Source organism: Sus scrofa, chromosome 14 (genome assembly GCF_000003025.6).
Source record: "Sus scrofa isolate TJ Tabasco breed Duroc chromosome 14, Sscrofa11.1, whole genome shotgun sequence".
Lineage (NCBI taxonomy): Eukaryota > Metazoa > Chordata > Mammalia > Artiodactyla > Suidae > Sus > Sus scrofa.
This window is the reverse complement of record NC_010456.5, coordinates 62527610-62551886: the sequence shown is the minus strand read 5'-3', so window position 1 is coordinate 62551886 and position 24277 is coordinate 62527610. Positions and strand designations below refer to the sequence as shown.

General features: G+C 34.6%; 1 protein-coding gene across 2 annotated transcripts in view; it reads right to left on the bottom strand.

Moving 5' to 3' along the window:
- The window catches only part of PHYHIPL (phytanoyl-CoA 2-hydroxylase interacting protein like), a 104469-nt gene that overhangs the window by 78497 nt on the left and 1695 nt on the right, over positions 1-24277 (bottom strand).

The window sequence follows — 24277 nt, the reverse complement described above, 5'->3', positions numbered from 1 at the left end:
ACAGTTTGGGCTGACCCCCTATGAATTACTCTACGGGGGACCCCCCCCATTGGTAGAAATTGCTTCTGTACATAGTGCTGATGTGCTGCTTTCCCAGCCTTTGTTCTCTAGGCTCAAGGCACTTGAGTGGGTGAGACAACGAGCGTGGAGGCAACTCCGGGAGGCCTACTCAGGAGGAGGAGACTTGCAGATCCCACATCGTTTCCAAGTGGGAGATTCAGTCTACGTTAGACGCCACCGTGCAGGAAACCTCGAGACTCGGTGGAAGGGCCCTTATCTCGTACTTTTGACCACACCAACGGCTGTGAAAGTCGAAGGAATCTCCACCTGGATCCATGCATCCCACGTTAAGCCGGCGCCACCTCCCGATTCGGGGTGGAAAGCCGAAAAGACTGAAAATCCCCTTAAGCTTCGCCTCCATCGCGTGGTTCCTTACTCTGTCAATAACCTCTCAGACTAATGGTATGCGCATAGGAGACAGCCTGAACTCCCATAAACCCTTATCTCTCACCTGGTTAATTACTGACTCCGGCACAGGTATTAATATCAACAACACTCAAGGGGAGGCTCCTTTAGGAACCTGGTGGCCTGATCTATACGTTTGCCTCAGATCAGTTATTCCTAGTCTGACCTCACCCCCAGATATCCTCCATGCTCACGGATTTTATGTTTGCCCAGGACCCTTAATAGTCCTCCTCCTGTTACTCACAGTTGGGCCATGTATTATTAACAAGTTAATTGCCTTCATTAGAGAACGAATAAGTGCAGTCCAGATCATGGTACTTAGACAACAGTACCAAAGCCCGTCTAGCAGGGAAGCTGGCCGCTAGCTCTACCAGTTCTAAGATTAGAACTATTAACAAGAGAAGAAGTGGGGAATGAAAGGATGAAAATACAACCTAAGCTAATGAGAAGCTTAAAATTGTTCTGAATTCCAGAGTTTGTTCCTTATAGGTAAAAGATTAGGTTTTTTGCTGTTTTAAAATATGCGGAAGTAAAATAGGCCCTGAGTACATGTCTCTAGGCATGAAACTTCTTGAAACTATTTGAGATAACAAGAAAAGGGAGTTTCTAACTGCTTGTTTAGCTTCTGTAAAACTGGTTGCGCCATAAAGATGTTGAAATGTTGATACACATATCTTGGTGACAACATGTCTCCCCCACCCCGAAACATGCGCAAATGTGTAACTCTAAAACAATTTAAATTAATTGGTCCACGAAGCGCGGGCTCTCGAAGTTTTAAATTGACTGGTTTGTGATATTTTGAAATGATTGGTTTGTAAAGCGCGGGCTTTGTTGTGAACCCCATAAAAGCTGTCCCGACTCCACACTCGGGGCCGCAGTCCTCTACCCCTGCGTGGTGTACGACTGTGGGCCCCAGCGCGCTTGGAATAAAAATCCTCTTGCTGTTTGCATCAAGACCGCTTCTCGTGAGTGATTAAGGGGAGTCGCCTTTTCCGAGCCTGGAGGTTCTTTTTGCTGGTCTTACAAAAGCACCAAAATGGTATAAAAGTGAAGTAGTAGCATTCAGAAAAGGGAAACACACACACACACACACCCACACACACCTAAATTACTTAAGTTATTTAGCAAAAGTTATTTTGGCTTTAATAATCTGAAAAACAATTGTTTAAATTCTCCTCTTAACCATTCATGTGATGATGATGTTACTTCCATTCTTTAAATCCTTCCTCAGCTCACCATGTGATAAAATTAACATAACTATTTAAATTGGCCCTTCAAGATCTTGTCTATTTTCCTCTCTGGTCTAAACTCTGCTGACTCCTAGTCTTACTCTCAGTAGCCATTATTAAGCCTCTGTTGCTAATTACTCATAACTGGCCTAGTACTGCCTATCTTATTACTTTCTCTCCCTACCACTATCTCCAGGAATTTTGCCTTCCTAATCTTTACTCATCCTTCAAGTTACTTTACTCTCCTGAACCATGCTCCCCCAACAAGTCAGTTAGAAGACCTTCTTACATATTTCTCTGTTAGATGAATTAAGAACAAATGATAAATTTTTCATTTTCAAATAAGATTTCAAGCCCAGATATACCTTCGATATTTTCAATTTATAATTTTGATAAATCATTAAGTTTTTCAGTTTAATATCAACTTTCATTATTTAAGGGCTGAAACTGGAATGGGAAAGGCTATATGACATTCTGATTCCTCAAAAGCATCATACTGGTCCAAGACTGGTCCAAGGAAGGGTTGGCATCTACCCAAATGAGAAGGCAAGTATCATAGAGATCTAATTCTTCCTATGCCTACTCTTCCTCAGGGTTTTATCCCACAAGAAGGCACAAATACAAATCAAGCCCCAGGCTTTTTTTAGCAACAAAAAAACACAGATGCAACTATATTTGACCTAAGATAAAATAAAAAGTAATAAATAGAAATACGTACAAGAGGAGCACAAAATAATTTTGGAAATAGAAAAAAAAATGATAATTAAAATAAGGGCTAACTGTATTTTATTTTATTTTATTTTATTTTTGCTTTTTAGTGTTAGAGCCACACCTGCAGCATATAGAAGTTCCCAGGCTAAGGGTCAAATCAGAGCTGTAGCTGTGGCCCTTCACCAGAGCCATAGCAATGCGGGATCTGAGCTGCATCTGCGACCTGCATCACAGCTCACCGCAATGCTAGATCCTTAACCCAATAAGCAAGGCCAGGGATCAAACCTCCATCCTCATGGACACTAGTCGAGTTCATTACCACTGAGCCACAGTGGGAATTCCAGTAACTGTATTTTAAAACTGAATTTAAATGAAAGCAGTCTCTTAAATTGTTGGGGGATCCAACATGTAGAAGCCCACAGAAGTAGGGAGTAAAGCCTTAAGTGAAAGACAAAAAATCTGGTGCATAGCTGGAATAGAAGATGACATTGGTAAACTGTGGGACAAGAGTTAAAGTAGGGAATGCTGGCCCTGGAGTGTGGCACAATGACTTGTAAGAGTAAAGCAATTCACTTTGAACTTGGTGAACTTTTGGAAGGAAACACATGGAATGCAGGGGGAAGAAAGTACAGATAAGTAGTCAGCTAGGTGAGCTTGGGGAACAATGCGGTGACAGATGCCAAGACCAAATAACTCTAAAAGATGGGAGGATGAAATAGTCTTCATGAAAGTCTGCAAGTATATTGCACTTGAATTAAAGTTACTTAAGAGTTAAGACAGATATTGAAAACCTACTGTCAAAAAAGATTATTTTTAGATCAAGAATAAATTGTGACTGGAGGAAAGAGAGACTAGTAATGTGAGGTCATCAAGTAGATTCTCAAAGTGATTCAGTTATAAAGTTATAAGAGATAAAGTCAGATTAGGCCAGTAAAGAGAAATAATTCAAAGGATATTATCTTAAAGAATCAGATAAGAATAAGAATAATATATTAAAGAATGTCTCTAAATGTCAGTGCCTTGGGGGTTGGAGAGGATAATGAGAACATCCTTTGGAAAAGAGAACGATTGATGGGAATAGTCAATAGCAAGATGATTCTAAATTTATGGTGTTTTAGTTCCTTGATGAGCACCTAAACTGTGATTTCATATACATGAGTAATTTTTTAACTCATGGAATTCATCAGTAGCATCATGTTAAAAGAACACACAAAGTTCCAGTTCAAGACGGTGATTCTAGGCTTGCCTCGTCCCATGGACAAACAAAAGCTACAGATAATATGGAAAATTACTAACAATTCCCTCTGCATTAGATGAATGAGAAAGTCTCACATCAAAGTGGGTGGGAGAGGTTGGGACACGATCTTGCCATGAATTCTATCCCTGTGACAGTGAGCAACAGTCAGGAGGAAACTGAGAACCCAGAACTTCTCCTTGGACAATAAGGGTTTGAACTCCACATTGAGCACCCCAACTTTTAAGTCCTGCACCTGAGAGACGAGCCCACAAAACATCTAGCTTTGAAAACCAACAGGGCTTGTATCCATAAGACCCAAGAGGCTATAATGATTTGAGAAATGGCTTTTAAAGGGTTTATATGTTCAGACTCACCTACACCAGGGCTCAGAAGAGAGGCAGCGAACAGAGAAGCACCAGACTTTATGTGAATGACATTCACATGTTAAACATAAAGCTTTGGCCTGAGGAGCAGGCATCTGATTTAGCACACATCTAGGGGCCTAGCAGCTGGTGGGCACCATCTTTTTTTAAGTTACGGTTTCTTTTTTTCTCTTTTTCCTCTTTTTTCTTTCCCCTACAGACACATCTATATGTTCTCCTTTTGTCTCATTCCAGGCAGCAGGCACTATCTTTGGGCTCTCTCTAGCTGAGGAGGGCCATCTTTCTTTTACCACTTTTCCTGGTGGGTGCCTCATTCCAGTCAGTGGGTACCATCTTCATACTCTTCCCTTCTGCTATGCTCCAGAGCACAAATATCCCCAAAGAGGAACTTTCACATAATTCTGATGCCCTAGTTTTTGCAGCTGCCACTCAGTGAATGTTCCTTGATCTGGTGGTCAAGGGGATTTATATTCTTGGGTCCCATGGGATTGTTACAATAAGAAAGACAGGTCTTGGCAGACTACCCAGGGCACTGCATAGGCAGCTGACTGAAACACATTCCAGTCTTTCTGTGAATGAGGCCTGTTTGTCCTAGAGCTTTGCCAAAGGGACAGGCTTCAGGATTGGCATAGAACAGGGGCCAATGGAAGTGTTCAAAGGGAACACAGACCAATGGATGCTGTCTTTGCACTTTCCCTCTGCCTTCCTACACCTTGTCAATATCTCCTAGAAAGGAACTTATACACTCATCTGGGGCCCTGATTTCTGTGACTGCCATTGAGGGGATACTTCCAGATCACCTGGTTCTAGGGGTCACTGGGCCTTACACTAGCAGTCCCATAGAACTGATAGGGATGGAGTAGGCACAGGGAGTTGTAGAAGTCCCAGTAAGGGTCCACAGATAAAGAGGGAAACAGGGGACTTTGGGAGATCAACGTAAGTTAATAAATTGTTCAAGAAAGCCATCAGAACAAGGCAGACTTGCTTGATTAGTGGAGGCCCAAGATTGCCTCAGGTCATGGGTAGGGGATGGGATGAGGCCTGCATTCAGATTCAGACTAAGGGCAGGAGTTTGAGGATCACCTTTCGGTTGAAAGAGGAAGACGTGGTCCTTTCCGACCCCCACTCCTCTTGGAAGATAAAACTGCAGCCCACTGGATACTTAGGGCAGAGCTTCCATGCCTGCCTGTTTGCAACTCTCACAAGTGTCCTAGCTTAATAACTTTATTTCCTGCTTATCACTTTGCCTCTCGCTGAATTCCTTCTGTGTGGAGGCATGAAGAATCTGAACTTCAGTGAGTCCAGACACTGTGTGAATGACTCTAATTTAAAACCACTGGGTCAAGTCTCAATCTGGGTTTAGGCTGGGTTCGAGTAGGGGCATGTGGCTTCAAGTCCCAATTTGGGTTTGGGCTGGGTTCAAATACTGGCATGTGGGTTCAAGTCCCAATCTAGTTTAAGCTGGGTTTAAGTCCCGGCACTTGGGTTCAAGTCCCAATCTGTGTCCTGGCTAGGTTCGGACAATTAGTGCTGTCAGTTTCAGAACTGTATTTATTTGCATACTTTAAAAGTTGCTTTTTGAGGATCTGGCTTTCAAAAGAGCCTGAATCTAGGTGCTGACTGAACTCCTCCCCTTTGAGACATCAATAGGTCTTGACACACCTTCAACTACTGGGAGCCATTAAAAAAATAGGCTGCTTGAACAATCACAAAGTTTTAGTGAAGTAAGCTACACAAATACAATTATCATATGATATTGCTTAAAAATGTGGAATCTAAAAAAAATACAAATGAATTTATTTACAAAACAGAAAAAGACTCACAGACACAGAAAACAAACAGTTACCAAAAAGGAATGATGGGGGGAGGGATAAATTATGAGGATGGGATTAACATATGCACATATATAAAACAGATAACCAAAAAAGACCTACTGTCTAGCACAGGGAATGGTACTCAATATTTTATAATAACCTGTAAGAGAAAAGAATCTAAAAATGAATAGATATATACAGATATAAGCATAACTGAATCACTGTGTTATACTTGAAAATAACACAATATTGTAAATCAATTATACTTCAATTAAATATTTTTTGAACCAACCAAGAGCTAGGGCACAGATGGATGTGTAAGACCACTCCTACAAGACTGAAAGAGGTGGCTGTTTTATCTAATGCTTAGGAAACAAGATAGTCAGTCAAGAAGATGAAGAACCAGAAGAATATACTCCAAATGAAGGAATTAAAATCTCAAAAAACCTTAATGAAACAAAGATAACTAATTTATTTGATAAAGAGTTCAAAGTAATGATCATAAAAGTGCTAACTAAACTTGGGAGATGAATAGATAAATGCAGTGAGAACTTCAACAAAGAGAAAATATAACAAATAGAAGTTACAAGTTGAAGCACACAATAGCTGAACTGAAAAATACACTAGAGGAATCAAACAACAGATGAGATGCAGGAAACAACTCAAGGACAGGGCAGTGGAGCTCAATCAGGGCAGAAAAAAGAAAAAAAGAATGAAAAAAAAAGTAAAGCTCACTTAAAAGACTTACGGAACAATAGCCAGGGAACCAACATTTGCATGAGACATCCCAGAAAAGAGAAGGGATAGAGGAAGGAGCAAAAACTTATTTGAAGAAATAATAACTGAAAACTTTTCTGACTTTGTGAAGGAAATAATTCCAGATACAGGAAGCCCAGAGAGTTCCAAATAAGAGGTATCCAAAGAGACTAATACGAAGAAACCATACAATTAAAATATCAAAAGTTAACGACAAGGAGAGATTTTTAAAAGCAGCAAGAGAAAAACAACTTGTTATATACAAGAGAACCCACCACAGACTATCAGTAGATTTTTCAGTAGAAACTTTGCAGGCCAGAAAAAAAAATAGCATGATTTATTCAAATCCCTGAAAGAAATAACTCACAGCAAAGTTATGATTCAGAATTGAAGTAGAGAGAATTTTCCAGACAAACAAAAGCTAAAAGAGTTCTTCACCAGTTAGTCAGCCTTATAAGAAATGTTAGAAGGGCTTCTTTAAGCTGAAAAAAAAAAGGGTGTTAATTAATTTCAAGAAAATATATAAAAGTCTACGTCTCACTGGTAAAATAAATGTACATTAAAGGTAGTGGATTAATCACTTATAAAACTAGCATGTAAGTTAAAAGACTAAATTAGTAAAAATTACTATGCCTACCATAAGTACTTAAGAGACACAGATAAAAAATGTAAAATGTGACTCTGAAAACATAAAATTTGGGAGTTCCCATCATGGCTCAGCAGAAACAAAAGTGACTAGCATCCATGAAGATGAAAGTTTGATCCCTGGCCTTGCTCAGTGGGTTAAGGATCCATCATTGCCATAAGCTGTGGTATAGGTTGCAGATGTGGCTCAGATCCCAAGTTCCTGTGGCTGTGTCATAGGCCAGCAGCTTACAGCTTTGATTTGACCCCTTGCTTGGGAACCTCCATATGCCATGGGGTGAAGCCCTAAAAAGACAAAAGAAAGAAAGAAAGAGAGAAAGGAAGAAAGAAAGAAAGAAAGAAAACAAAATTTGGTGGGAGGAGAATAAAAATGTAGAGCTTAAAAGTGCATGAAAACTTAAGTTAGGATGAGCTTAAAATTCACAGTTATAAGTTATCATATGTAAGCCACATGATAACTACAAAGCAATATCCTACAGCAGATACACAAAAGATAAAGAATTTAAACATACCACTAAAGACAGTCATGAAACCACAAAGGAAGAGATCAGGGAAGAAGAAAGTAAGAGAAGGGAACAACACAATAGTCTGAAAACAATTAACAAAATGGCAGTGAGTATATGCCTATCAGTAATTACTTTAAGTGTAAATGTACTAATTCTCCAATCCAAAGATATAGAGTAGTTAAATGGGTTTTTAAAAAAGACATCTATATGCTCCTTACCAGAGACTCACTTCAAATTTAAGGAGACACACAGACTGAACACTAAAAGATGGAAAAAGATGTTCCATGTAAATGGAAGCCAAAAAACTTAGAGTAGTTATATTTATATTAGATAAAATATACTTTAAAAAAAAGATTATAATAAGAGACAAAGAAGGAGATTACAAAATGATAACAGGGGCAACCCACCATGAAGATTAAACATTTGTAATTATTTATGCACCCTACATAGAAACATCTAAAAATACATAAAGCAAATATTATCAGACATAAAGGGAGAAATAGCTAGCAATACAGTAACAGTAGGGGACTTTAATAGCCCACTTATATCAATGAATATAATGAATATAGATCATCCAGAAAGAAAATCAATAAGGAAATATCAGCCACAAACAACACCTTAGAACAGATAGATGTATCAAACATGTCCAGAACATTCCATCCAAATGCAACAGCATACACACTCTTCTCAAGTGCACATGTAACATTCTCTAGGATAGACCATGTTAGTACACAAAACAAGTCTTAATAAATTTAAGAAGACTGAAATCATAATCAAGCATTTTCTCCTACCATAATGGCATAAAATCAAAAATTGCAAGACAAAAACTGAAAAATTCATATACGTGGAGATTAAACAACATGTTACTAAATAACCAATTGATCAAAAAAAAAAATCAAAAGTAAAAAGTACCTAGAGGCAGATGAAGTTGGAAGTACAACAAGCCATAACTTAGATTTAGCAAAAGAAGTTCTATGACGGAAGTTCATAGCAGTAACTGCCTACATCCATAAACAAGAAAAATTTCAAATAAACATCCTAACTTCATATCTTAAAGAACTAGAAAAAGAAGAGTAAATGAAGCCTCAAGTTATTAGATGGAAGGAAACAAAGATCAGAGTAGAAATAGAGAATAAAAAGACATTAGAAAAGATTAATGAAACTAAACCAGTTATTTGAAAAGATAAAACTGACAAAACTTAGCTGGACTCACCAAGTAAAAAAGAGAGAACACAAATAAATAAAATGATAAATGAAAGAGGTGACACTACAACTGACACCACAAAAATACAAAGGATCCTATGTGACTGCTATGAGCAATATGAACAATATTACCACTATGAATATGCCAACAAATTTGAAAACTTAGAAAAACATGGATAAATTCCTAGGAACATACAACCTACCAAGACTGAATCATGAGAAATAGGAAATCTGAAAAGACTGATTACTAGGTAAGGAAAGTGAACAAGTAATCAAAAACTTCCCAAAGCCTCCCCCGCCACAAATGTCCAGGACAAGGTGGCTTCACTGGTAAATTCTACCAAACATTCAATCAATTAATAGTCCTTCTCAAACTCTTCCAAAATAATAGAAGAGGAGAAAACACTTCCAAACTCATTTTACAAATCCAGCATTACCCTGACACCAAAACCAGACAAGAAAAGAAAATTATAGGACAATATCACTGATAAACTGTGTTTGAGGTTTCATACCTAGGGATTAAATCAACTGTAGATCCTATAGAATGGCAATATTTATTAAAAGAAATCTGTGTATAAGTGTACCTGTGAGGTTCAAATCTCTGTTTGGGTCAATCAAATTACAAACACTATTTATTATGGATAAAATATAAATTTAAAATAATAAAATACATAATATTTTAAAACATTTTTATTACTAAAACAAATATATAGGTATATGTTCTTATTTTGATAATTTTAGTTTAACATTTTGTGATATAGCTATTCAGATGACACCCTCTAAACTTGATTTACTTAGACGCCTGGTTTTAAGGGCTATCACATTTGTAAAAGATATCATATGAAAATGGGTACATCATTCTAGAGAAAGTGCATCAGAAGCTATCTTATTAAGCATTAATAATTTTTATTTCTGAATTCCATACACCTATCATACAAAGGCACTCTATGCACATATAGGTAATAGTTTGATATACCAAAAATTAATCCATATAGATAAGATTAATCAAGCTTATTTTTTCTTATATTAAATAGGATTAAAAAAAAGTATTAATAGAACTTCTATTACTTTCTTCCACGGCCCAATTGCTTATCTTATGTGACCTCTGGGGTCATACACAATATACCCATAGTATTTGCGGTGGGGGCACATCCATAGCATACGAAGGTTCCCAGGCTAGGGGTCAAAATGGAGTTGTAGCCTCTGGTCTAAACCACAGCTACAGCAACTTGGGATATGAACCGTGTCTGTGACCTACACCACAGCTCATGGCAATGCTGGATCCTTAACCCACTGAGCAAGGCCAGGGATTGAACCTGCATCCTCATGGATACTAGTCAGATTCATTTCTGCTGAGTCACAACAGGAATTCCCAATATACCCATGGCATTTACATGACACTCTTATAAGTCCTTACATTGTAGAAACAAAGCATACAGTTTCCCCATAAAAAGTAACAAGAGTATAAAAGAAAGGAAGTAAGCCATTTGCAGACCCTTAGTGATAATACAAGACAATGAAAGCTATCTTTCATTCTGGCATCACAATAAATTATGATACCTTATATTGTTAGTATAATAATATTTGTTAATGCAAAAATTTTACAAAACTACTTTTTAATTTAACAAAAATTACTCTTGGTAAAACCTCTTTTCTCCTTTCTGTTTTTTTGGGTTTTTTTAAAACATCCTCACACTTAGTTTTCTAGAAGTCATTTTTTTTTTTTTTACTTAGAAACAATGTTTTTGGAATTTCACAGGAGGTCTGTGTGCTCTGAGAAAAAAAATTAAAGAAATGTTGATTGATATGCTGGGCAAAAACTTCGTAAACTCATAGGTAAATGATATAAACAGTATTCCAGACTGTTTTTGGATTTTAACTATCAGCACAATGACAATTTAGCTATCTTTGATAAATATAAAAATGCTAAATCTTTATATTTCAAATATCTACTATTCCTGTCATCAACATTTCAGAGGTGATTTAAGAAAGCATAGGTTAAGATAATTTAGTTGGTATTACATTTCACTACCATTTTGTCCCTCTGTCAAATTCTTCTGAAGGACCAATTAAGAACACTAGAGAAATGGCAGAGAACATATTGTGGGGAAAATAATTATGCCCTGAATAATGTGTTTTGTAAGTTTAGATTTAATATTTCAGATTTTCTTAAAGGATACACATCTGCATTTTAAAGTGAAATGAAAATAATTAAATATACACATATACATATACTTTTGTGGTAAATAGCACCATGCATGTATCCAGAAAAATACATTTAATTTTTTCATTAAAATATTAATACATGATAATGAAACTAAATGGTATTTTTATGTCAAAAAGTTTAAATGTAATGTATTAATACTAAAAGCAAAAAAAAAAAACTGGTAAAAATATTCTTGAAATTACTATTAAGGCAGTGAAAAAAGTTCAATGACTGCTGATCCATATAAAGCTTTTAGAAATATTTATGAAGCTCTTAAAAATATTTATATAGATGAAGATATACTACTATAATACATAGTGCTAAGAAAAATTCTGGTAGAGGTGGCTAGACTGTATTTGGAACATTTATCACTATTTGAACCTCAAATTTTATTATTTTTATTTTATTATTCATTTATCACTATTTCAACCTAGGCCTATAAATTTTATCATTACAAATGAATAAAGCCTTTAGCAAAACAAATGGCACAAACAGCAAACTGCAGAATCACTGCCTTTTTAGTCATCAGGCTTTCCTGCTTCTTTTTTTTTCCTTTAATCACTAAAAGAACCAAAAAAAAAAAAAAGTATATCAAGCTCCAGGGAAATTAATATTGGGTATACTAAATTATACTAAAATATATAAAAATAGGCTCAAACACCCAGCCTTAACATAGCTTGTAAAAGTTATACAAAAATCATATGTATTAAAACAGAAGGTTTTTCTAAACTTAAACCAAAAAAATCTGCAAAGAACAAAAATTAAGTGTAAAAAAAGCCCATGTCTTTTTTAGGCTAACATTCAATACATACCTATAGTAAACAATAAATTAGCAGGTTCGAAGTCAAGAGAAAAGCTTGGAAATACATGTTGAGCACGACAGTTTTAGAACTAGCTTTGGTGAAAATTTTAGTTTTTCTGTAGGCTCTAGTTTCATTATTTTTCACTAATTTGAGTTCAACAGCAGTACTATGGACTGCTGCCACGGAAGGAAACATGAGTCTAATGTATTTCTACAGTAAGCACAGAAAAATCATACACTTAACTCTCTTTCCAATCAATATCAGGGAAACTTATCGAGTATAGAGGTTAGGTCAATTGCATTTCTTCCAATGTTAACTGCCCCAAATAACCACTTCTAAGCCAAATTTAATTATATCAAAGTAATTATTTTTCAAATGTACCTTTTAGGCACTACAAATAAGAAAACAACATTTAAATTTACTCACTCTAATGAGCAGTTCAACAATTTGGCATGAGTCTACAAAAGACTGACGAGAAGACGAAGGAAGAAACACTTGATAAACTAGAGCAATAAAAAAAAGTCTGAAAAGGACTACCAAATTTCATCTTTTATCCTGAAACTCTCTTCTTGGGAGACCCAGGTGAATATTTTTAACAGTCTTCTGGATAATTCCATATAGGAATTCCACAACCACCTGAAACCTAACTTGTCCAGGAAAGACATTAATAGCTTCTTAATAGCTTATCAAGGCTCCTCCTTCACATTCCTTCCATCCAACAACTACTACCTTATTACCAGCATCAAAATTTAACCAATTTCTCAATCTAGCAAATTTAGTGATCATCAACAACTTTGCATGTCTCACACTACCAGTTTAATCACATCACAAACTCAAAAACTTTACTTCAAAAATGTTCAATTTCACCCCCAATTTTTATTTACCTGTTCTTAACAATCCTATTATCTATAATTGTCCTGCAAATGGTTGGACTCTTGAGCTCAATATCCTAATTCATTCCTCAAATGGATATATTTATTAAAACCAAAAGTGTAATATCTCTTCATTACCTATGAACTTCTTTAGTCATGTTACCTAGACCTCTAAGTATGGCCTCTGAATCACCAACATCAGCGTCACCTGGAAATTTGTTAGAAATGCAAACTCTTGGGCTCCACCCCAGAACTAATGAATCTGAAACCTTGGGGTGGGGGTGGAGGCAAACAATCTGTTTTAACAAGCCCTCAAGGTGATTAATTTTGAAATCCAGTGGTTTAAGTTGGTTCTGACAAATGATTTAATTTTTTTTTAATACAAAGGTGTTTAAAAGGTTAAGCAAATAACATTTAATTTTCTTAATAATTTCTGCACTATTCTCAAAACTGTAATACAAATAGTATACATTAAAATGTGTTTGCTGTAAGAATTATGTTATTTTGGCTTAAATATCAAAACTTTTCCTGCTACTTCAGTGCATAAAATGGCACAATGTATAAAAAAAGTTATGGCTCCGATACATTTCTTTTTTTTTTTTTTTTTTTTTTTTGTCTTTTTGCCATTTCTTGGGCAGCTCCCTCGGCATATGGAGGTTCCCAGGCTAGGGGTGGAATCGGAGCTGTAGCCGCCGGCCTATGCCAGAGCCACAGCAACTCGGCATCCAAGCCGTGTCTGCAACCTACACCACAGCTCAGGGCAACGCCAGACCGTTAACCCACTGAGCTAGGGCAGGGACTGAACCTGTAACTTCGTGGTTCCTAATCGGATTCGTTAACTACTGCACCACAACAGGAACTCCACATTTCATGTTTGTTTTTTTTTTAACTTAAATCAGCAAGTATACACTCAAGTAAAATTTAACAAACACTGAATGCTTGTGTTCAATTAGGTGCACGCAAAGCTGAGGTGAAGTTTGGCCATTCAGCTCATCAGAAGTAACTGAAGGGGTTATGAATTTTGTGTACTTCTTTTTATTTGTGATGAAGTCATTCTAAGTTTGGGTTAGAGTTACAATTTTTCTTGTATAAATTATGAAATAATTACCTATAAAACTAGTTAAAAGCAGTAATGTTAAACAAATGTTAACATGGATGTATTGAGACTGATTTGGCTCAAGACCTATCAAAAGTTTTACTATTAGTTAGAACCACCTGATTTTTCAGCTAATATTTGGGAGCTCTCACCAAAGCTAAATATTAATGATAGTCATCTGTTAGTAGAATTTACACTGTAGCCATAAAACTGATTAATTTATACCGAAGTGATAAAAACTGATAAACTTCATTGGGTCTCATACATCAAGGTTTTGCAAATACAGATATCCTCTGTTTTCTTAAAGTCGGCTGTTATGTCACTTCACTTTTATGAAGTATCTGCACAAGTACCTGTTCAATGCTAACCAAAAAATCCAAAAGATTTATGCTTTTACCAAAAAAAAAAGGCTGGGGGAGGCAAGTGAAAACAGCCTTCAGCATTTGTTTTTCAGGGAATTGTTATTGAAGGAGTAGGCACCCCAAGCAGAGAGAGCAGCACCATCAAGTTCCTTTACTGGAAACTACACTCAGCATCTCAGCAACAAACTGCCAGAGCTCTGAACTATGTCTGTGAGCATCTGTGCTTTATCTGGATTTATTTTGTGCATCCATTACCAAGAATGTGTCCTAAGGGAATTGTTTTTTCGCGTTACACCATTTTGTCTTATGAAAGACTTTGGAGGAAAGCTCCACTTTTAGATATCAGGGGGATCTTGTAATGACACAGTCTTTGACAAGTTCCATAACTAAAAAAAAAAAAAATGTGTGTCTTTAGTTATTGTAAACCTAGGAATTAAAATGTGCTCCAAAGTCACCAATATCACCTATGAACCACAGCAAACACAATTGCCAAAAAAAAAAAATCTTATTAAGTTCTGTATGACAGTGCAACAAATACGTTAAATTTGTAAACTGTTATAAAAAACTGAAACATTGGTGCATGTCTAAAAATACAGAGAATACAAAATTCTTCATCATATATGCTTGATTAATTCAAATGTTGAGATTATGTAAAAAGTTTCCAATTTAACTGCTTGAGAATATGAATGTGGCAGATCTCTCCATTTACTTTTGTAGAAGTTTCTCAAATAGGTAAATTCAAGGATTCTAAAACAACACACAATGAACAAGAAAATTTTCATGTCTAAGTCAGTTTTAACAAACTGTAAGAATCGTTGAAACAACTACATTAGGGGAAATAGATAAAATTTTTAAAATCTCAGGAGTGGAAATTCCTGTAAAAGCTGTTGCCAGCTTTCATTAAGTAGTAACTGTTCACTAATGAGGACTGGATATTAGGATATTTCAAAATAATTTTACATAATCACATATAGTCTATCATTTAAATTGATGGATTTTTCTCCCCTTTTTTTCTGAGCCAATTGTAGTGTTACAGACAGAAAATTTCAAAATTCATTTTTTTACACCAAATTTAGGTGGGTGTTCTGAAGCCAGGCATAAGTATTTCACAAGAAACAATAATATTTTATAATTAAAAAGATACTTTGATAAGTATCTTTCAAATGTCAATAACAGGCAAACTAGTAATGATTATATAGCTTTGTAACAATCTAAAAAAACTCAATGTGACAATACAGTCACAAATGTTACCAAGCCTATAAATGCAAATAAAGTATCAGTAATGAAATTGATCCTTACAGTTAAGGTTCATTGTTCAAATAAATTAAATTAAGCTGTTCTGAAATTTTAACAGATCAGTGTAAAGATATGAGTGTTTTTTAAAAAGTTATCAATGAATATCTCAGAATATTAGAAGATTATTGTTATCATTATTTTCTCACCAAAATGAAAAAATGAACTGATGGGAGTTCCCCTCATCACTCAGCAGCTTAAGAACCTGACTAGTATCCATGAGGATGTGGGTTCTATCCCTGGCCTCACTCAGTGGGTTAAAGGATCCGATATAGGTAGCAAATGTGCCTTAGATCTGGCATTGCTGTGGCTGTGGAGAAAGACTGCAGCAGCAGCTCCAATTCCATCCTCAGCAGGGAACTTACATATACCACAAGTGCAGACTTAAAAAGAAAAAAAAAAAAAAAAAAGAACAGATGGATGAATCAATTCTTTCACTTCCCTACAAAAGTAGTTACACTTTGATTCAACTTAGGGGAAAAAAAATCTTACTATTTCAAGAGTATCCTGAGAAGCAAAATGAGTTTAAAAACATTACCATTTGCCACTACTTATCTGAATGAGCCAGAATTTCCTAGAAACAATGCAATGAAAGTAAAATTCAGAAACAAAGACTGAGGTTGATATAAAATAACAGCTTTCAAGTAAAACTGCTAATTTTAATTTATTACCAAACCCACAGATGGATTTTACTTGAAAAATAATATGTTTGAAATTCTGGGATAAGTGTATACTAATCAAATGCTTCTACTTGTTAAGAGTTTTGTAAAATGTAGTGGTTTTGTTTTAAAAGGTTCTCTACAAATTAGAAAATTTGAAATAAGATTTCAAACTAGATTAAGTCCAAACTATGGATCATGGCATAATCTAGCTAGCTTTTAGTTTATTTTCTCACAAAGAAAACTTCTTTCCTTCACCAATACTAAAATCTGTGTGTCCCTAGGACATAACATGGTCTTATGCCTTCATATATGCCACTTATCTTGCTAGAAATGTCCCATTTCTGGAAATTTTTTATTTTACTTTGAATGCCCAGAAAAAAATTTTGCTTCCCTCTATGAAGCCATTTGAGAGATTCAAGACAGAATTAACCACTTTTTCTTCTATACTTTATTATGTATTCTAAGGATATTGTATACTTATCATATTATATTTATTTAATTATCTCATCTCCCTAACTGCCAGCAAATCCTTTGAATGCAGGGTAAGTTACACTCATTCTTGGACCCTTTCCCCCCATCTTAATTCAGACCCTAAAGTTGTAATAATGTTCAAATAAATAGTAAAAACAAAAAACAGACCAAAAAAAAAAAAAGGCAAATAAAAGAACAAAAGGAAACAAATGAGAATATTAACTAAATTTAGCACCTAAAAATTAACTTTTGAATAAGAATAGAATGTCACTGTCCTCTAGCTATTGTACTCAAAGTGTGGTCTGTAAACTATTTACCAGCCTGTGATGAAATAAATATAAAAATTGACTAAGTATTTAGAAGCTTTTATAGGAATTTGGCAGTGATTTTTATGTCTGTTAAATCTTTTGGATTTTTTAAATTTCATTTTTCTAATAATTCATTTTATTATACTTTCATAACATATCAGTCAGTGATAGATTGACTATTAAAAAAATACAGATAGTTTGAAAAGCACTATGTGAGACTATGGAAATAGAAAGATGAGTAAGACTTCGCCTCTTTTTCAATGAGAATTTGGTCTAGAAGGAAGAAGATGACATACATAAACTTTAATAATATATCAATATAATTAGTCATTTCTCAAAGTTCATATTATCATCTTTGATACTTTAAAACATATTTATTAATGGAATTATAAGTGTACCTAGAAAACCTTATGTATAACTAGCATTTCTTTCTAAGGTTATTTACATGATGACTAGATTTCAAGTTAAAATTAGGGCTTGTTTCGCTCACTGACTATCAGACATAATGGCACAGAACTAGGCTAATGCCTGGTAAGGTTTTTCAGCTTTCCAAAGCTCTCTGCCTGACCTGCATAATCTTAAAACCATGGTAATCTATAAAAGCAAAATGATTATACAATTTTTTCTAGAAACTCTTCTTTCAATATATTATTCCTATCAAGAGATATTATTTTCTTAGTCCTCTACATTAAGAGTTGGCAAACTTTTCCTACAGTGGACAAGATAAGTATTTTAAGGTTTAATAAGTATTTTAAGTTTTGTGGGCTAAGTGGTCTGTTATCACAGCTACTAAACTCTTGATGTTTTAGCACAAAAGCAGTCAGATAGTATACATGTAAGGATAACCTGACCCCCTTGCTGTACAGTGGGAAAATAAAAAAAATTATAAAAAAAATGGGCATGACTTTATTCCAATAAAATTTTACTTACAAAAACTGGCAGCAGGTTTTCAGATTTGGCCCAGGGAAGGTAACTTGCTGATCCCTGTTCTACAACATAGATGCAGTCATGAAGAACATATCACATAATTGATGCTCAAAAAATTGTTTTTTTCTTTGCATTTATCATTAGTTTTAAAAATTTTAGGGACTGAGAGATTCACCAACATTTAGACTTGGAGAAGACACTATTTTTTGAGAAAATCAAGTATCTTGGAAAAAATGTTTATGCCTTGCCTCTAATGGCATATATCTAGGGGAGTTATACACCTTTAATACTATTATTAGATAGCAACACTCCCACAGGCTATAGAAAACAAAAAGAGTTATTTATACCAGTTGCCACTATGCTACAACTAATAGTATATATATGCAAAAATCACACAACCCCTTTAAAATGAACCACAAACTTGGCCCAAATGGTCATAATATCACAAACAAAGCTAATCATAATTCAGAATACTATATCTTTGTTCAACTAGCTTCTAGTGAGCAATTTCAAAATGCAGAGCACTTGTTTGCATTAATGAGCCTGAATTGTAGATTTATTCCATCTTTGGGATTCAAAATTGACCTTCCCCAGAATGTGATGACTCCTTACCTTCAAGGGATGAGACACAAAGCTCATTAGAAGTCACTCTAAAACTGAAGTCAAATTCAAATCTTTCTTTTTCACTTAAGTTCTAGTTTCCCTAGTCAAATATATAGGTCCATGAACCACTCTATTCCTCACTCTAGAACTCTTTCCCCAGAACACAACAGAAATTGCTAAATGTTTAATATGCTTCCAAGGAAGTCTTCTATGTTAGATTTCAAATGTCTTAAGGTACATTTTCTTTTCACTTTATACTAAATCCCTGTGAAAATTCTCCTAAGACTCCAAAACTACATTTACACAGATGGCTCAAAATCTCTTTGTATGTGTATGACTTGGTCACTCTGCAGAAGAAATTGGCAGAAAGAAAAAATCTTAAAAAAAATTTCTTTCATAATCCTCTAAAAGGTATCAAGTGGTTTAGGTTTTATCTAGTAATGATTCTCAAAATATTATTGGATGATGAAAATCTTAAAAAAATTTCTTTCATAATCCTCTAAAAGGTATCAAGTGGTTTAGGTTTTATCTAGTAATGATTCTCAAAATATTATTGGATGATGAATAGCTTTAAAGAGTGGGAATCAAGAAAAAGAGTCTAAAAAGAATGTAAATGGATTCTTTTGTGGAGATTCACACTGAAACAATAATGACAAGGCAGTATAAAATACTGTTCTGGAAAAATGATTTTTCTGAGAGGTGCCCCTAGAAAAGGGTGTGGGACATATTCAGATGTCCACTGAGACCTAAAATATGAGATGTAAAATATTGTCATCATGATGTCTAAATACTATTTTCTTTTTCTTTTCTTTCTTTCTTTCTTTTTTTTTTTTTTTTTTTGGTCTTTTTTGCCATTTCTTGGGCCACTCCTGCGGCATATGGAGGTTCCCAGACTAAATACTATCTTCTTTTTCCTTTCTTTCTTTCTTGTCAATGATTCTTCTGATTTCCCAGATTTATAATCCTAAAGTTACCCTTTGTCGCTTCCCATTTTGCTTGAAAATTCAATCACAAAATTTTAGTAATTATTTTTAGATTTCTTTTATATACTATTTTATACTCGCTATCCTTCCATATAAAGAACATGCTGAGGCTGCTTATTTTTCTTGTTAGGACTCTTCAACTCTTCTACATATTTCTGCTAGAAGATTTCCTCAGTACTGATTTTACTTCTCAAATGTATGTGTACAAAATATAGTCTTCTTAGAAGCTCCCGTCGTGGCTCAGTGGTTAACAAATCCAACTAGGAACCATGAGGTTGCGGGTTCGATCCCTGGCCTTGCTCAGTGGGTTAAGAATCTGGTGTTGCCGTGAGCTGTGGTGTAGATTGCAGACGTGGCTTGGATCCCGAGTTGCTGTGGCTCTGGTGTAGGCCAGCGGCTATAGCTCCGATTTGACCCCTAGCCTGGGAACCTCCACATGCCTCAAGAGTGGCCTAAGAAATGGTAAAAAGACAAAAAAAAAAAAAAAAAAAATTATGTATATATAGTCTTCTTAATAAGACCATTCTTAATAAGACAGTTTAACTATTGTCTGGTAATAAAATATTTTAAACAGCTAAAAATTAGGTAAATGCTTTAGAATAGTAAAGATAAAATTTAAATAATTTATAAACATTAAAAAGATCCATATAGAAAAACTAAAAAGAAATGAAAAACAAACCCAAGAAAGAGGCAAATGCTATAAGAAAAACTTAAATAATACATCCAGTAAGGGCAGAGAAGGAAATCCAAAAACCAAAAGAATTATGCTTACTGTAGTAACTGATGCAGCTGATGTTATTACTGAAGCCCAGGATAAAATATCAAAGTCATAAAAAAATCAAGCTTAGGCCTAAGAGAGGGAAACATTAGCAGTGATTAAAGAAAAGTGACTTGGAAGCTGTTTAGATAGTGTTCTATATCTAACACTGTTAGTGTTCTAACTGGCTTACTTACCTAGGCAACAAATCAAGTTGCCAGTGTTACTGCTTATTATGACATATCAGTCATTCTACCACTGGAGGGAGCCTGGTCACATATTCTTTGATGTGACTTTTACTCTAATGACTTCCTGATTTTCTCTGGGAATGAATTAGAACCCCTACCAAGAATATAAATTGGTTTAACATAATCTGATGACTTTCAAGCTTTTTGTTTTAGTTTTCATTTTATTTTTGTTTTGTTTCATACTCACTAGTGCAAACTTATGGCATCCCTATAGTCATAGCTGGGTCAAAGAAATTAATCCACAGGTCACATGTACAGATCCATGGTTAGAAAAAAAATAAAAATAAAAAAAAATAAAGAAAACAATTGATAAGATCAAGAGCAGAGAAGCCTTGTGATGCAAATACCTACCCAAAGCAGGTATCAAGGTCACAAGGCACATGAAAAACAGCAAACAGCAGATTTGAAGTAGAAGCTGAAAACAGCTTTTAGGATTAATGCTGAGAAAGATATTACTGATAGGATAGAAAAATATAAGCAAAGGATAGAGTACTGTAATTGATTTTACTGTTCTTTTAAGATTCAGAATTTACAGTTTTCACCGACTACTCATGCAGTTCGAGTGACAAAAGAAAGATTTACTATGCAAACAAAACAAAACTAAAATAAAAGAGGACTCTGGCCAGGAGTTCCTGTAGTGGCTCAGTGGTTAACAAACCTGACTGGTACCCATGAGAATGCAGGTTTGATCCCTGGCCTCCCTCAGTGGGTTAAGGATCCTGCATTGCCCTGACCTGTGGTGTAGGTCACAGACGCAGCTCAGATCTGGCATTGTAGCTGTGGCATGGGCTGGCAGCTACATCTCTAATTTGACACCTAGCCTGGGAACCTCTATATGCTGCAGGTGTGGCCCTAAAAAGACAAATAAATAATTAAGTAAATATTGTCCAAAAAGAATTAAAAAGCAGTAGTTCAACTGAAGAAGATAATGTAGAGAATAATATTCCTTTTATAATACCAATTATTATTCTCTTTTGTGTCAAGAATCGTAAGAAATGCTACGTAAGTAATACTTCAATTAATTATTTCAACAATTCCACAGGACTGACATTATTTTTCCATTTTTACATGAGAAAGTTTGAAGCTAACAAAAAGTTAAGTAATTTGCCTAAGATATCTATCAAGAGTCAATATTGTAAAAAAAAAAATAAATAAAAGTCAATATTGTGTCATAGGTCTAGCTGATTCTAAAATGGTATTTACCACCATGCTAAATGCTATGTCAGTGAGACCAACGCCAACCTTACATTCTTGTACTATTAAAGGTAATAGCTAAGAGTATTCTTCCTAGATGTCAATTTTAGAAATATCATTAAGAATTATCTAACGCAGAATTGTGTTACTAAGTACTTCTGTATTTTGTTTCCAAAATTAACATTTATTTAATTCACATTTCAATAAGCATAAAGAATATCTCAACTGATTTCAAATTTAAACAAATACGATAAAGCCCAAATTCAAGGAATTTACCTTTTAAAATATATAAAAAGAAAAACCCTTTTTCCCTTTCCTCCACAAAAACTACTGTTAGAGACAAAAACAGGGAAATCTGTCAGCTTCTGCCTGTGCAATTTCTTTAAAATGTGTTCCCTGGCTGACTAGCATCATAAACTTCACAGATCATATCCAGGCAGTCAGAAAAATGCCCTAATCATGGAAAGAATACTTGTTCAAGCTAGAAAGCCTTGGGAATGGATTTAAGTGCTACACAACAAATTAATTTTGTATTTTCTTCCTCACTATTATAACAAGACTGCAGGGAGCTTGGATGCATATAAAGCAATATAAAGATAAATCTTCTCAGCAAGGAAAGAAAGCTTCTATATGTATATGCATGATAAAAAAGATGAAAAGAAGCAATGCAGAATTCTACGTATGGAGTCAGAGTTGTTTTGTCACGTTAAGGTCACTGAGGGTCTGAAGAAACAAACTGGAAAAGAGTTTCCAAATTACTGATGCTTCCAGATGAGAAATTAATGTTTTTTCTTTGATGTTTTTGGAAAAGTACATTAGATATGCAACTTGAGGATACTTCAGCACAGCAGAGATGGAAGAAAACAGACTCTTTCACTTACAACAGAGATTACAGAAACTACTAGATCTACAGCACATCTTCAGAGATTTCCTAATAGAAGTCTATCCAGAATCTTCATCTGGAATAACCCTTAGGCAGGGCCTTACACTAGCAACCAAAGCACATATGCCCAGGATAAAAGTACACATGAGATAGTGTGTGTATATAAATCCTCTTGTATAATTAAAAAAAAATCCAATTATATGACCACTTGGACTCTATTCTATATTTTCAAAGACTATTAGGTATTTTTGAGGAATCATGAGAAAAAGAAGCATTGTGAATTGTTGCTAATAATGTAAACAAATTAATTTATAAGAAAATAGCTAAATACAGAAAAAAAATAAGAGAGCCAGAGAAACATAAGCCATACTGTTTACCAGCAGCTCCAGCTCTTAGTTGATGCAATACGCAAAACACTATAAAATTAAACATGTCTATGAGTGGAGAGGGTAAAAGAAAATGTTTATTAAACAATCATATGCTACTTTCTCATTCTATTTTAGTCCACTTACAAGGAATTTTTCTAATTTTTCCCATCAGATTAATAGTAGAGTAAAATAAAGAACAAACAAGACAAATCTATTTCTATAGTCATAAAATTATGAAAATATAGCATTTATTACTTGAGCACATAATATACCTACCACATACTAATATTTCTGTAATATAGTTATAGAAGTTAAATAATGAGGCCTTAGTGAAAGGAAGGGAGTGAAGGAACCAAATAGCCTTTACCTGAAAATCTCTCAATATAAAATTTATAATAAGATGTGGTTGAAAAACTTAATGCAATACTTAGAAATTTTTTTGTAAAAATAACTATATCATCTCTTCCAAATTACTCCCATGAAGCCAACTTATTAACATCTTTGGAATTGATGTATAGAGTTATGAAATGAAAAGTTAGGCATTTAAGAACACCTTTACACAAGCTATTTTCAAATTTTACACATCTTTTAATAGAAGAGTTAACCCTTTATATATGTTAGTATACACTATTTTATAAAATGAAACATTAGTTAATCTATGCTGAATCCATTAGAAAGTCTGCAAATAAGCAATTTTCATAGATATGGCCTAGTGACAATACCTTTCCAAATCAAATGTTACATAATTGGCTCATTTTGCAGGATTAATAATGTGAAATGAAACAACTAAAAAATATTAACAAAATAAAATGACCACTTCTCCAGAAGAAGAGACCATGGTAAATGCAGCACATTAATTTTTGCACTCTACATTATTAACTCTGTAACCATCATTTAAAAACTTTATGTTTCCTAGTATCTTTGAAACATGTGGTTAAAAGCAATTTTAAGTATTGATTACTGGCTTCTGAAGAGCAACCATGACTGCCTGTTTCCAAAAACTACAGCAATAAGCTTCTGATACATCACTGAGGTAAATGAAAATAAAATCTACTTTTAGTAGATTCTTGGTTTTCTGTCAAAGCAATCTAGGAAAATGAAAATATTTACAATGATAACAGTACAAAAAGTCATTTCACAATAGTGTAAAGTAAACTCCATGGGACTTCTTATGTGATATGTTTTTTAAAAATCTGTATATTCTAATAATGCAAGCTTATATATAGAATATAGAAACAATGAATTTTTTTTAGATGCCACAAATATGTGCACCTATTACTATGGTGACCAAA